Consider the following 16,295-nt stretch of genomic DNA (forward strand, 5'->3'; position numbering starts at 1 on the left):
CAGGACTACTGTTCAAGCTGGTTTGGTCCTAAAGGGCATAGCTGCTAGACTGGGTCTGCAGCAGAAGGTGAAGGAACCAACAAGAGGGAAAAACATACTTGAACTCATCCTTTTAATCTGCCAGCTGCAGATGCATCGGTCCATGACAGTATTGATAAGTGACCACAGCACAGTCGAGACAAAGTCCCACCTTCACATTGAGAATAACCTCCATTTTGTGAGGCACTATCAGTGGTAAATGGGACAGACTTTGAACAGTTTAAGCAACTCAAGACTGAGCACCCATGAGACACTGTGGGCTATCAACAGCAGCAGAATTGTACGCCAGCACAAACTGTAACCTCATGGCCCGGCATATCCCCCCACTCATTCATTACCATCAAACCAGGAGATCAACCCTAGTACAATGTAGAGTACAGGAGGGCATAGCAGGACCAGCACCAGGCATACCTGAAGATGAGGTGTCAACCTGGTGAAACCACAAAAAAGGACTACTTGCACACCAAACAGCGAAAGCAGCAAGTGATAGAGCTAAGCAATATCACACCCAATGGATTAGATCCAAGCTCTGCAGTCATAGAGTCATAGAGTTACATAGCATGGAAACAGACCCTTCAGTCCTACCAGTCCATGCCAACCATAATCCCAAACTAAACTAGTCCCACTTGCCTGTGCTTGGCCCATATCCCTCCAAACACTTCTTATTCATGTATTTATCTAAATGTCTTTTAAACATTGTAACTGTACTGGCATCCACCACTTCCTTTGGAAGTTCAGTCCATTCACAAACCACTCTGCGTAAAAAAACTTTGCCCCTTGTGTCTTTTTTTTTTAATCTTTTCCCTTTCACCTTAAAAGTATATCCCCAGTTCTGAAATTCCCCACCCCAGGGTAAAGAGACCTGCCATTCACCTTATTAATACCCCTCATGATTTTACAAACTTGTTCAAGATCACCCCTCAACCTTCTATGCTCCAGTGGAAAAAGCCAAGCCTATCCAGCCTCTCCCCATAATTCAAAACCTACATTCCCAGCAACATTCTGGTAAATCTCTTCTGAACCCTCTCCAGCTTAATAATGAAAACCAAAAGAACCTGCCACATCCAGCCATGAATGGTAGTGGACAATTAAACAACTCCATGTGGGTGGCGTGGTGGCTCAGTGGTTAGCACTGCTGCCTCACAGCGCCAGGGACCTGGGTTCAATTCCACCCTTGGGCGACTGTCTGTGTGGAGTTTGCACATTCTCCCCATGTCTGCGTGGGTTTGCTCTGGTTTCCTCCCACAGTCCAAAGATGTGCAGGTTAGACAGATTGGCCATGCTAAATTGCCCGTAGTGCTCAGGAATGTGTAGCTTAGGTGGGTTATATGGGGATGAGTCTGGATGGGATGTTCCAAGGGTCGGTGTAGACTTGTTGGGCTAAAGGGCCTGTTTCCACACTGTAGGGATTCTATGATTCTATGAACTCACTTGAGGAGGAGGGTCTACAAATATCACCATCCTCAATGATGGAAGAGCCCAGCACATCAGTGCAAAAGATAAGGCTGAAACTTTTGGAGCAATCTTCAGCCAGAAGTGCCGAGTTGAGGATCCATTTCCACTATTTCCAATGGTTCCCAGTGTTACAGATCCCACTGTTCAGTCAATTTGATTCACTCCATGTGATATCAAGAAACGGTTGGAGACTGGATACTGCAAAGGCTACAGGCCCTAACAATATTCCAGCAATAGTTCTGAAGACTTGTGCTCCAGAACTTGCCACTCCTGTAACCAAGCTGTTCCAGTACAGTTACAACACTGACATCTACCCAATAATGTGGAAAATTACATTAAAAAGCAGGACAAATCCAACCCAGGAAATTACTGCCTCATCAGTAAAATGATGGAAGTCGTCATCAACAGTGCTATCAAACAGCACCTGCTCAGCAATAACCTGCTCAGTGATGCCCAGTTTGGGTTCCATCAGGGCCACTCAACTCCTGACTTCATTGCAATCTTGGTTCAAACGTGCTCAAAAGAGCTGAATTCCACAGGTGCAGTGAGAGTGACAGCTCTTGACATAAAGGCTGCATTCAACCAAGTGAGGCATCAAGGAGCCCTAGCAAAACTAGAATCAATGGAATTCTAGGGGCAAATTCTCCAGTGGTTGGAATCATACTTGACTTATAGGAAGATGGTTGTGGTTGTTAGTGAATCATCTCGGCTCCAGGACATCTCTGCAGGAGTTCCTCAGGGTAGTGTCCCAGGCGCAACCGTCTTCAGATGCGTCATCAATGACCCTTCCCTTCATTATAAGGACGGAAGTGGGGATGTTCGCCAATGATTGGTGCTGAATATTGCATATTCGCAACTCCTCAAATGCAGCAAGATCTTGGACAATATCCAAGCTTGAGCTGACAAGTGGTAAGTAACGTTCACGCCACACACCATACCAGCCTATTACCATCACCACTAAAAGACTATCTAACCACTGCTCCTTGACATTCAATGGTGTTACTATCACTGTATAACCCATTGTCAACATTCTGGGAATTATCATTGACTAGAAACTCAGTTGAGCTCCCCACATAAACACAATGGTTACAAGAGCAGGTCAGATGCTAGGAATACTGCAGTGAGTAACACACCTCCTGACTCCCCAAAGCCTGGCCACCATCTACAAGACACCAGTCAGGAGTGTGATAGAATATCCTCACTTGCCAGGGATGAGTGCATCCCCAAAAATACTCGAGTGCAGCCCCAACAATACTCGAGAAGCTTGACATCATGCAAGACAAAGCAGCACACTTGGCACCATATCCACAAGCATCCATTCCCTCCACCACCAACACTCAGTCGCAGCAGTATGTACTATCTACAAGATGCACTGCAAAAATTCTCCAAAGATCCTCAGACAACACCTTCCAAACACACAATCACTTCCATCTTGAAGGACAATGGCAGCAGATACATGGGAACACCACCACCTTCAGGTTCCCCTCCAAGCTTCTCACCACCCTGACTTGGAAATATATCGCCGTTCTTTCACTGTAGCTGGATCAAAATCCTGGAATTCCCTCCCTAATGGTATTGTGGGTCAATCCACAGCAGGTGGACTGCAGCAGTTCAAGAAGGTAGCTCTCCACCACATTTACAAGGACAGCTAGGGAAGGGCAATAAATGCTGGCCAGCCAGCGACACCCACATCCCATAAATGAATAAATTTTAAAGTTCTGAACAACCTGCCTTTTAATGTATTAGTTGTCACTTAACCTTCTGTGATATATTTTAAAATGTTTTAAATGATTAATTGTCATTGATGTTGAAGTTTCAAGTGCTAGAAATAAAGGGGATAAATTTGATTTTAAAACAGTGAGAAAAATATCAAACAGTTGCCCCAGGTCAAAATGATCCTCAATCAGAATTTTTGTTACCATTAATGAATTATATAGTTTCACATGTTGAGTTTTAAAGCTTTGTCAAACCAATGAAGAAGCATACAGTAGAGGTATAGAACATGATTTCTCACAGGAAGGAAACAAAAAGCTCAAGTTGTACTGCTGCCTCATGTCTCCTATCATCTAATCATATTGGCAATGAAAATTACAGAGATAGCAATTTTCTAAAAACTGCTAGTACAGTTGCACACTATCACAGCACAGAAACAGACTATTCAGCAGAAGTTGTTGTTTTTTGTTATATATAAACCGTGTTAACCTAGAGCCAGCAGAAATGCAGGATTATGTCATTTAACATTACCCTTTTAAAGTAACTGTGTGTATTTTTTAGAAAGGATGCAATACAATTCAATACAGCACAGGAGCAGGCCCTTCAACGCACCAAGTCTGCACTGATTCTAGTCCTTATTTAGACCTGCCACTTACTGCCCATGAGCAGTTTCTGTTCCTCCTGTTCATATGTCCATCAAGATATGACTTAAACATTGCTAACATACCTGCTTCCACTGCCTCCACTGCCAGTGTGTTCCAGGCACTGTGTGAAACATTTTCCCCCACATTTCTCCCCTGAACTCCACCCCCCCCACCCACCTTTAGCCCTGTCATCTTGAACCCGTGCCATCTTGTAGTTGACCTTTCTGCTTTTGAGGAAAAAGCCTCTGGCTAGCCACCCTATGATTTTGAACTGCTCTGCTATCTTATTTTGTAGTCAATGTAAATTGTTATTCTAAAACCTAAAACATTTTTAGGCAAGGCATAGCTACTTTTTAATACCCTAATAATCAGTTGTGGCTTCTGTCCTTCTTCATTCAAAGAATAGAACACTTGCTACATGCCCAACTCTAAAGAATATTCCATGAACATCTGTAGTAAAATTTCGATTATACTGCTTGACTTTTAGTTGTCTGCAGACTTTAGTTATCCTGCTTGAGGCATCTCATGAGCAATAATTCCTTTTATGAAAAAATTGGAAAGTGATGCGTCAATCCTTGAGTAAATAGGAGTAGAAAGCATTTATGATCTTGAAGACAATTATGTATATTATTTTTAAAAGATATGGAGAAATTTACAACTGGGGTTTCACCCTGCCCAGGGTATATCTTCAAAATAACTAACTCCAACATAAACTACCAAAATGATATTGTTGAGTAATTTGAACATACTGAATGATTTAATCTCCTATTTAACATCTGGTCTGTGCTTTGGTGTTAAAGGTGTGTACCATAACTTTTAACAATCTAAGATAATTGACAATAGAAAAAACTTGTAGAATCAAAAGGTTAATATTTAAGATTTATGCTAAATCGCGAGTATTGTCATCTATGAGTAATGTGTGACTCAAATGAGTTTATTTGTCAAGGATTAACCAAAAAAAAAACCCCAAAAGCCACATTATTTTGGTTGGTAGAATGACCCAAAATAGAAATAGCACATTGGAATAAAGTATTAAAAGATGATTCGAAGCCTTCCTAGATAAAAATAAAGCAGAGAAGAGATGAATGAGAAGTTACTCAAAACAGAAGGTCTCCAATGGTTCTCACACCTAAAACCATTTGTGCCCATGTGCAGCGAGATCCGGACAATATCTGGGCTGCGGCTGGTAAGTAACATTCATGCCATGCAATGACAGAATCCAACCATTGCCTCTCAGCATTCTATATCGTTAAATTTACTGTCACAAACACATTGCAGCACACTTATTAATACTTCCTACTCTGTCTTGCAAGAAATGGTCAACATTCTGGGAGTTACCATTGACCAAAAACTGAACTGTACCAGGCTTAAATGCTATAGCTAGAAGAGAAGAACAGAGGCTAGGCATACCACTGTGAGTAATTCACCTGTCTCCAAATGCCTGTCCAGGATCTACAAGACAGAGGTCACCAGGTGTGGTGAAATGCTCCCCACTTGTGATAATAAATAAATCAATTCATCAATCAATAATTTGTTGCCATTTCATCCAGTAACATAATCTTAGAACTCTTTCTTCAGCTTCATCAATGATATTTTGTTGCATTGTGCTAGGCAGACAATCTAAAAGACATTCCTTAAATGTTAGCAAAACAAACCCAAAGAACTGCAGATGCTGAAAATCAGAAGCAAAAACAGAAATTCATGGAAAAAAACTCAGCAAGAGTGGCAGCATATGGAGAGAAAGCAGAGTTAATATTGAGTTCAGTAACCTATTGAGAAACACCAGCACCCATGTGTGCCCAGACCATCTTTAAAAGCCCTTTGTGCACCCAAATAGGCACTGCCAGTCTGGAGCTGCCACATAGGGTTCCTGCCATTTGCCCAGGACATGGCAGACAGTGGGGAAATTGTTGCCCAATTTTGCAGCAGTGTCCTGGAGGTTTTACTGAATTGCCTACAACATCTTCCCCTCTCACTGTCACCCATAGTTCTCAAACTGTGACCTTCACACACATTAGTATGTCAGATCATTAATATACCCAAGAGCAGCAGTTACAGTTGATTTCTTTAACTCTTTTCCTGTATCACTCTGGAAGGGTAAAGCATTACCTGTCCATGTCTCCAGCTGATATTTTAATCAGCCTTTCATTGTCACTTTTTTTAGTTTTTCAACTTGAAGTTTACTTGACTCCGTACAAGTGTGACATTCCCTGGGTTCCACACTCAACTCTGCCACACTATTTCTGAAATTACATCTGCAATCATCTTTTGGCTGTAACTATTCTTTTTTTTAAAGGATTGCATATTGGAATTAAAAGTTCAGTACATCTGTAAGTACGTCAATGTTCTGATCTATCACCGTATCAGTATAATTCCCACAAAAAGCAAGTCACCTAAGGCGTTATTGTGGGCAACGAAGAGATGATTACCTGAGAAGCAGACTGTGTGGCATTGTTAGAATAATGGTTCCAGTCTTGGAAGATTGTAAAAATCATGTGATAGTTTCAGGCATTAATGGTGCCCTCCCAAACAGAATATTTACCATTCCTTTGAAGTAACACATAGCTAGCAGTTTCTGTGCACTTTTCTGGCTGCCTGTTCCCATGATAATTATTGCTTATTCTTAACTCAATGCAATTCCTCTTAGAAAGGAATTGGTGACAGTAGAAGTGCAGTTCACAAATTTGGCTACTCCATTGTTTTTTCTCCTTCTATAACTTGTACAACTAAACTCTCAAAAACATTGGTGAATGCAGAAATGTCAGGCCACAGAGCCCATGGCAAAATACAATTCAGTCAATACAAGATAAAACCTGACGAGGCACAATGCTGTTTGGAATCTTGTTTTTAAGACCAGAAGTTCCATCAAAAAGTGCAAACAACTTCAGGTGCATAATCTCTAATCATAGCAGTTTTAACAGCTTTGGCATTTCTAGCATTTCAACACAAGATAGGCTTACCATGTCTAACATTTTTCACAGCTGATGACAGCACTAAAAACTGTAAAACATTAATATGTACAGCTGTTCCACTTCCACCAGTCTCAAATATCTATGTTTCTCCTTGAGCAAAGGTAATGTCATTAAATGTCAGGGGCTGATAAGAGAAGCTAGCAGAAACTGTGGTAATCAAACTCTCAGGTCTTACTCAGACTGAAATTTAATTATGTTTATCTATGGTAAAGGGTAATTATCAGGCTTTGTGTTAGAAGCACATAATTTCAAGAATAATTACTTTTTTCTCAGAGTTTACTTTGAGGGAGAATTGTCAGCAGTGTGAGTGAATGTTAACTTTGACATTCAGAAGAAAGTTTTCTCATGCCATACAAATGCCAGCAATGAATGTTCTTATTAAGGCTTCATACTTAATATTTGTGAGGACTTGAGTTTTGAGGGACTGTGGAAAATTTGATTGATCACAAGTACTGCGGAAATATCTGGATTGCTTTTATAAAACATCAATTAATAGACTCTTAGAAGTCTTACTTTTAACAAGGCATTTCCATGAAATGCCAATGTCTCAGTTAATTGCTGGGCTTGTTTGCTTGAGGCCACCTTACCTGGATTTTGTGGTTATTTGGTTTAGCAGCATTTTGCACATAGTTGGAGATTTTAGTTTTCAGTTGGGGGACATGATGCTGAAAAATTGCTCAACTCATCTCTCTCTCTCTCTCTTTCTCTCTCTCTCTCCTGTTTCTGCAGCACCTTTTTTTGGTGTGAATAGCGTGAAATGTAATTGTCCTCTTAAACAGTTTAGTAGAAGGCTTCTCAATACAGTGTCTCCTAAACAAGCTGTGTGAGTCAAAATCCCAGTGACAACTGTTGTCCAGTTAGCTATCTACATGTGCCAGATGCCAGATTGATAGCTATCTGTCATTCTACATTGTTTCCTTTATTTACTGTCTGAACTGAGAGCAGTGAATTTGAGATCTGAAGGATTTTTTAAAAATCTGAATCTAGTTTTTTTTATTTTGGCAAATAACCAAATACTTTTTTACATAAGAACAGTTAAGTTTTACAGCAACCTTAAATCAGAAGTGTACAAGCTCTGAGAGAAGCTGTAGCAAGATAACTAGTGGCTGGCTTAATCTGATTCCTTTTTCTTTTCAGCTTGAGTCAGGAAGTAAAGAGAGATGTCTCACTCAGTGCTTTGTTTGCTTTGAGTGCTGATTTAGTTGAACAGACGAAAGGTGGAGTTCTTAGTGAGTCTAGGGAGCTTGGTGAGGGGCAAGAGGAAGCTCTTTATTTATTCTATTCTTGTTACTTACAATTTATTAATGATTTTAGATGTGGGAACTGAATATAATGTCTCCAAGTTTGCAGACAACACAACTGGGTGGGAGGGTGAACTGTGAGGAGGAGGCAAAGTTACTTCAGTGTGATTTGGACAAGTTGAGTGAGGTGGGCAAATGCATAGCAGGTGAAGTATAATGTGGATAAATGTGAGCTTATTCACTTTGGAAGTGTAAACAGGAATGCAGGTTATTATATGAATGGTGATAGTTTTGGAAAGTAAGCATGCAGGTGGAGCAGGCAATGAAGAAGGCAAATGATAAATTGACCTTGATGACGTTAGGATTTGAATAGAGGAAAAGAGATGTCTTGCTGCAGTTGTACAGGGCTTTGATGAAACCACACTAGGAGTGCGAGTATGTAGTTTTGGTCACTTTATCTGAGGAAGGATGTTCTGGCTATGGAGGGAGTGCAACAAAGGTGTTCCAGATTGATTCCTGGGCTGGCAGGATTGACATATGAAAAGACATTGGATCGGTTAAGATATAATCATTGGAGTGGATCTTATTTGCATAGGTTTCTATGCTACCGCCCCACCCTCAGTTGGGCTCTGCGCACTTAGTTGTGGGTTGTCTTCTCCTGAAATAAGCAAAAGAAGGGAAATGAGTGAGAAATGTGTGGCATGGCTGTGTTTAGTGCTGATGTATGTTGGGAATAAATGGTGAGGTGTACAGATGAACAGAGGATGTGGTGCAGAGGGCATGTAGCATTAGTAGCATGGAAGTTTGGCAAATGAGATAGTGAGTAGGAGAATGTGTTGCATGCAAGAGTGACACTCCTCGTCCTCACCCTCGTCCTCGTCCTCGCCCTCGCCATCCAGATCTCCGTATCAGAGAAACATCACTATCTTCCTCTCCACTGATGTACTGCCTCTGTCTATCAATAAGACAGCTTGAGAATGCAGTGACCATCAAGATGTACCATGTGCTTTTAAGGATGGTGTGAGTACAATAGATTCTGGTGGATATCCAATGAGTTGTTCTGGGAATGGTGCAGATATTGGAAATGAGATACGCCATAGGGTTGGCCATGTCAAAAACTGGCAATGACTAGTCATCTTAGTGAATGTGGAAGCCACTGCAGGCCAGGGAGTTGTGGACCATCTGTCACAGACACCATCTGTACAGAGCTCAGGGACTTGTTCATAGTCACTATTCTGCTTGGGCCACTCCAGTGGATATGTCTGACCGCAGTCCAAGGAATGGACAGCAGACAGTCTTGTTGGGCCAGCATCAGCAGTCAGGGGAATCACACATTGTCATCTGGGGAGTTGCAGTTATGGTATTCAGAGTCTTGTCAGTCATTCAAAGGCCTGCTCATCGGGATTGGTCAGAGGTCTGGGGTAAATATAGTTCAAGGCGTCCACCCAGCAAGCAATGTCTCAAGAAGGTTGCAAGGGGCCTGCAGGAACATTACTGTTAATGAGTTGAAAGTGGGGTTTGGTGGAAAGCAGAGACTTTTGCAGAACTAGGGATGAGGACAGTGATGAGGGCGTGGTTGGCTTTGGGAGCGAGTCATTGGCAGTGACCACAAAGACAGATGTGTGTGTGTGATGTATAAATGTTTATGAATTTTTGTATCAGTATATTTGGATAGATTACACTCTGCCCCATCCACCAAATTTTGGATATCGATAGTAAATAATTGTCAAAAATTGATCTTTGCAGCATTCAACCAGTTGTGTCTTTCTAATCTAACAAAGACACAGTAATTCGAACTTTCCGTCTTTGGTGTGTTAACCAAACATGAATCCATGCTAATACATTGCACTGAGTACCATGAGTTCTGATTTTGTGGAATAATCATTTTAATGTGGCACCTTACTCAATGAATTGTAGAAATAAAAATGCAGTACGTCTACTAGTTTCTCCTTTATCAACTCTGCAAGGTATATTCCATATGTTTTATTACAGCAATTTTGCCAAAATGATTTTCCTTTTGCAAAACCATGTTGACTTGTTTGTTTGTTGGTTTTGTTTTTAGCTTTTCTTAATGTCCTGTTTTTTCTTAATTTTATTTTTTCCCATATGGCAAATGTTATGCTAACTGACCTATAATTTCCTGCCTTCTGTCTCCCTGCCATCAGTCACAGTTAATGGCTTTCCAATCTACTGGAGACCTCTGGGAATTTAGGTGAGTTCTGGAATAATTTCACTAATGCTTCCATTATCTCTGCAGCAGCTTCCTTTTTAAAATCCTTGGATGCTGGCTATCAAGACCTAGCAGCTTGTCTGCTTTTAGTCCTGTTAGTTGGTCAAATAGTTTTTTCCATGATGGAGACTATTACATGATATTTCCTTTACATTAGCACCTTGTTTATTAATTATCTTTGCAAATATTTATTGTATGATCCACTGTGAAGACAAATGTAAAATTTTGGTTTAAATTATCTGCTATTTCCCTGTGCCATGTTACTAATTCCCCAGTAGCATCCTCTAAGGATGTCAAACTTAGGCTAGCCACTCCATTGCTTTTTCTTTACCTGGAGAAGCTCTTCAATCTTCTCCATTTTAATCATCTGCTCTTTGCACCTAAAACGATTCCTCATCCTCTGGCTTATCCCTAGTTTTTGCCACTTCATATGTTTTTCTTAGTCTCCTTGATTGACTTTGATAACCATAGCTGTTTCATCCTTTTCATTTGAATCGCTCTTTTTGACTAGAATACATTTTTCTGAGACTTATAAAATATTTCCTTCGATGTCTGCCACTGTTCACCCACTGACCTTCCCCTTAGTCTATTAACCCAGGCTGCTTTAGACCATTATTTTTCTTGCCTCTGTAATTGGACTTATTCAATTTGAGGACAATTGAATAAGACAATTCTGAGGAAGAGTCACTTGAAAAGAAATGTTAACTCTGATTTGTTTCGACAGATGCTGCCAGACCTGCTGAGCTTTTCCAGCAATTTCTGTTTTTGTTTCTGATTTACAGCATCTGCAGTTATTTTGTTTTTTTTAAACTAAGACCCAGGCTGGTCTCCCTCCAACCAAATTTGAAATTCTAGCATTTGGTGATCTTTACCTCTGGAGGATGCTTTCACTACTAGATTTCTTTCCCTTGCTACTCCTTACTTCCACCCTGTCTGATTCCACATCATGATCTACTGCATCTATACCACTGTTTACACCCCACTGATACCTTGTCATGTTAAATAAGCTACCCCCGTTTCCTATTTGCCTATTCTTTCAGCACATCAAACACTTTTGAATATTAAATCAAAACCAAAAGAACTGCGGATGCTGTAAATCAGGAACGAAAACAAAGTTGCTGGAAAAGCTCAGCAGGTCTGGCAGCATCTGTGGAGGAGAAAACAGAGTTAACGTTTCGGGTCCGTTGACCCTTCCTCAGAACTGAGTGCAACCAGATAAAAAGCCTTAAGCCTAAACTTTTTATAATAATTACTTGCTTTTTTTCTAATTTCTAATGCACATTTGATTGTTCTCTATCCCTTTCTGTCACGCTTTGATTATCATTCAACCCTGAACCTCTAATCTCTTTTTTTCTTAATTTCCCTTCAATTGAAGCCCCCTCCCTAACTAACCAGTTTTAAGTCCTATCTGCAGCCCCAGTTATATGATTTGCCAGGACACTGGCCCCAGCAAGATTCAAATGAAACCTATCCCAGTTGAATATCCCAATCTGGCTCCAGCACAGATGCCAGTGTCCATGAATCAGAACCCATTTCTCCACACTTTTTTTTGCAACACATTTCCCTCTTTATGACAATTTGCACATGGCTCAAAAGAAGGAAAGAAAGAAAAAAAAAACTTGCACTTCTACAATGCTTTTCATGTCAAGTGAAGATGTCTAGAGAAGAAGAATCAGAGCAGCACATCCTGACAAGCTAAAAGAACCATCTCCATTGACCATGTGAACAGAGGACCATTGAACTGCGTTCCCTCTCTTTTCTGCCATCCATCACACCAGTATTTTATTTTCCTATGTGTCTGTCTATATGTTTATGTAAAGGATGAACTTTTAAAGAGGTTAGAGGTTTAACTAGTAGAGTTATATGTCAATGATTGATAATTGTTTACATGTAGCTAAAATCTATTTATTTGTAATAAATACTGATTCTTGTTAGGTACTGAAATCTTTCATCCAAATGTTCTGTTAATATGGGTCTAAAAGACATGTAAATTGGGAAATTTGCATACTTGTGAAAATCTTCAGCTTTTGTGATGACTCTGGGAGTAACAGGGCTTAATTTTTCCAGCACTCTACCCATGAGAGGCATAAAATAACATAAGAAATGTGGCAGTCTACTTGTGTTCAACAAGCCCCCATTAATAGCAATATGATGTTAATTCAGAGCTAACTATTGGTCAGATCACCAGGCATATCTCCCCTGCTTGTCTTTGAAATAATGCAGTGGGAATTTGTGTATCTAACCTTCAGATGGGACCTTGATTTGGAAACTTAACTGGAAGACAGCACCACTGACAATGCAGTGTTCCCTCATTATTGCACTGGATTGTCAACTTTGACTCTTGTGTTGAAGCCCTGGAGATGGACTTGAAGCCAAAGTGTTCCCGAGTTTGCAGGTGCTAACAACTGTTAAGCAGATAATAAAAAAAGTTATGATTTACTTACAACAGGGAAAAGTTGGACCAGGTTTTATATTAAGGTTAAGGTTAGCGTTAGTGTTGCGGTTTTTTTGTCTGCTTAACAATTTTTTTTCTCAGTTTTGACAATTCTTTGACAGGTTGACAGTTCTTGGGCACTCTGCCAAAAAAGGTACCTAATTCCTCCAAAGGCATCAAACCCAAAACTGGACCATATCCAAGGTGGTGGCTTGCCTCTCAAAGGTAACCGTGATTTTCATAAACAACAGACCTACTCCTGGTTTGCTCTGCACAGCGTAGGGATACCAATATGGGATTTAAGTGGAAACCGCTGTCTCTGTAAACAACACGCTGCTTGAAGATCTAGCTGTCTCCACACCAACTCTGGCAAAATCAGAAGTGATACAATTGGAGGTGGCAAAAATCTGGGCCTAAATATCAGTGTGAAATAGTAATCTTTGATATGAATGTTACCACTATAACTGATATAAGACACTGAAAAGTGAAATCATCACCAGACCGAATAAATCCTGTTGTTGTTAATAAGTGTTAACTTAACATAAGTATTAAACTAATTGTTTGCAAAATGAAGTCTTGATGATCCAAATGAATTCTAAAGTTTTAGGTAGTTATAGTTTCAAATATAACAGTGAAAAGTTATTCCATTACTCACCTGGCACTTCAATGAAAATTTGGTAGATGAATTAATATCCAAAAAGTTATTCTTTGAATAGTACAACTGTGTTCTTGAGTCTCTTATGTGAGAAGATAGCAGTGACAATATCTAATGTCGTTAACTGTTCCAGGTAATTGAAATTTTAAAGCAGTGGTAATTTGAGCAAATGTAGACAAAACAGCATTAACTTGGCAACAGTATTGACAGGAAAATTTATTAGAAAATCAAATATATTTAAGGTTGTAAAATCTCAATTTCCATTTACAGCATTGGTCAAGTGTGATCAATAGTAGCTTACAGATTTCCTCTAATTAGCATGTCAACACTTGTTTCACTACTTTCCACTTGGCATAGAATCCCCAACTACTGAATACTGAATGGCCATAATAGATGGTTTTTATTTTGAAGAAAACTGAGAACTAATAAATCTCGCTAAGTATAACCATTTGCCACAATTTAATATTACTCACTGGTGCAAGGCTGGCAGAATCTGAATGGAGCTGTTGAAAAGCACAGACTTCCCTACATTTGCAGCTCAGAATGTGAATCTTGTGATATGCTGCTTGGTTAGTGAAGTCAGCAATCACAAGTTAGACCCTTTTTGTCCTAAGACCCATCTCCCAGTTTTCTCTTCCAAATTTGTGGAACCAATAGACTGTAACATCATGGCTGCTTCCCAGAAAATCACTATTGACTTGTATAATATCTTTTTTAATGCACATTCTGTAATTCCATTGCCAGTTGGAAAATGAACATTAGATCAGAATTTTAGGGAAATCTTTAGGTTCACCAGACTGATTCCCTACCTACACTCACCTTTCCTGGCCCCATCCCCGCCTCTTCGACCTGTTTGTTTCCTCTCCACCTATCCTCTCCTCTATCCCTCTTCTATCCGCCTCCCACTCTCTCCCTATTTATTTCAAAACCCCCTTCCCCTCTCCCTTTTCTGATGAAGGGTCTAGGCCCGAAACGTCAGCCTCTCTGCTCCTATGATGCTGCTTGGCCTGCTGTGTTCATCCAGCCCTGCACCTTGTTGACTCAGATATGCTAGACTGCTTTGCAATGGTTTGGGTAAATAATTCAATAGTGTTGTGTAAAAATCAAAATTCTCTTTGAAGAGTAACTTAACCACTTTAACCCCAATGTGGTCTCCCCATTAGATCATAAACATTGCAATGAACTTGTGACATACTTAAATCCAGAAATAGACTGCCAAATGGCTGAAGCACTCATTTGCTAACTGTGTATGAATCGACCATGTCAGGGTTTTGTGTTGTAAATGTTCCACATAAGACTTGGATAACTGTTTCTATGGACATATCTACATTACTTAACCTTTATCTATAAGGAAAAATAATCAATAATGATGAAGTAGAACATTCCATTAAGTAGAAACAAATTTGATGACTCATTCCCACAGTCTAGCTGGGAATTGGGTAGGGATTAATTATTCTCTTTGTCCTTGTCAATGGATGGCTCATGTTTGGCAATCGGCAGTGGGTGCCTTAATATCCCTTGAGATCCTAGGACACCAACAGAGCTTTGCCTCTGCACTTAATGATTCAATGTGTACTTGGTGGAGTTTCCTAAAGATGTCTTCTTGAGATGAAGCTGGAATAAGCAGTCATTTGTCATCAACCAGTATGTCATCAATAATGATAGAATTATTCTTGTGTTCAAAATACACTTTCACAGCCATACCATTTGCACTTTGTTCCAGCCAACCATTCGTGCAATTTCTGCAGTTGCTGACATATTCCTGGCATCTCTTTTGTTCATGTCATAGCACTGCTCATAAAACTTCAGTTAAAGAATTGGATACTACTATTTTGGAAGTTAATGATTATAATGTGCTAAACATTTGTAGATATCAGCATTTCCTTAATTTTCTAAAATGTATTCTTCTGATTTTTGAAAAATGCTTGCATTGTTCAGGGGAAAATCTTCATAGTAGATGGAATTCCAAATGTTATCTAGTTCCAGGCAATCTTGAAGGTGTTGAAAGGGAGTAATAGATATGGTAAGCAATCTTGATTAGTCTTCCCATAGTATTAATTAGATTTGGCTATTTGTGTTAAGTTTTATGAAAACTCTGCTTTTAGATAATTTAGCTAGCATCTCATTAACAATGGACATAAGGGGAATTTCTCTAGCCTTATTGAGTTGTGTAAAGTCAACACAAATTCACATAGTGTCATAAGGCTTGGGTAATTTCTGCATTTGTTCTCATCTTGTTTCATCAAGAGATGCAGTACCTCTGTTTTTATTCATTGAGAGCATGTGTACTTTGCTAACTACCAATATTTATTGCCCCATCCCTCATTGCTGTTGAGAACGAAGTGGTAAGTTGCCTCTTGAACTGCTGCAATCTATTTGGTGCATGTACATCCCCAATGATTTTGGGGGTGGAGTTCCAGGATTTTGACCCAACAATCCAGTATAGGAACAACAATAAATTTTCAATGGTGGAGAGTGGCTTGAAGAGGTATTTGCAGTTAGTGAGGTTTTCATGTATCTGCTGCCAATGTCTTTCAAAAGGGTAGTGGTCATTGATATGGAAGGTGCTGCCTAAGAAGCCTCTGCGATTTTTTTGCAGCGTATCTGGTAGATGGTACACACTGGACATATACTGTGTCTCAGTGGTGAAGGAATTAAATGTTTGGGGATAGGACACCAATCAAGTGGGCTGCTTGTCCTGGATAATTTTAAGCTTCTTGAGTGTTGTTTGAGTTGCACTTAGCCATGGGAGCATTCCATCACACTCCTGACTTGTGCCTCGTCAATGATGGAGAGGTTTTGGGAAGTAAAGAAGTAAGTTACTTGCTGCAGGATTCCTTGCCTGGGATCTATACTTACAGTCATTGTATTTATATAGCTAGTTTAGTTAATTTCTGGTCAACGGTAATCCA

This window comes from Rhincodon typus, chromosome 12 (genome assembly GCF_021869965.1).
Source record: "Rhincodon typus isolate 14 chromosome 12, sRhiTyp1.1, whole genome shotgun sequence".
NCBI classification, from domain to species: domain Eukaryota; kingdom Metazoa; phylum Chordata; class Chondrichthyes; order Orectolobiformes; family Rhincodontidae; genus Rhincodon; species Rhincodon typus.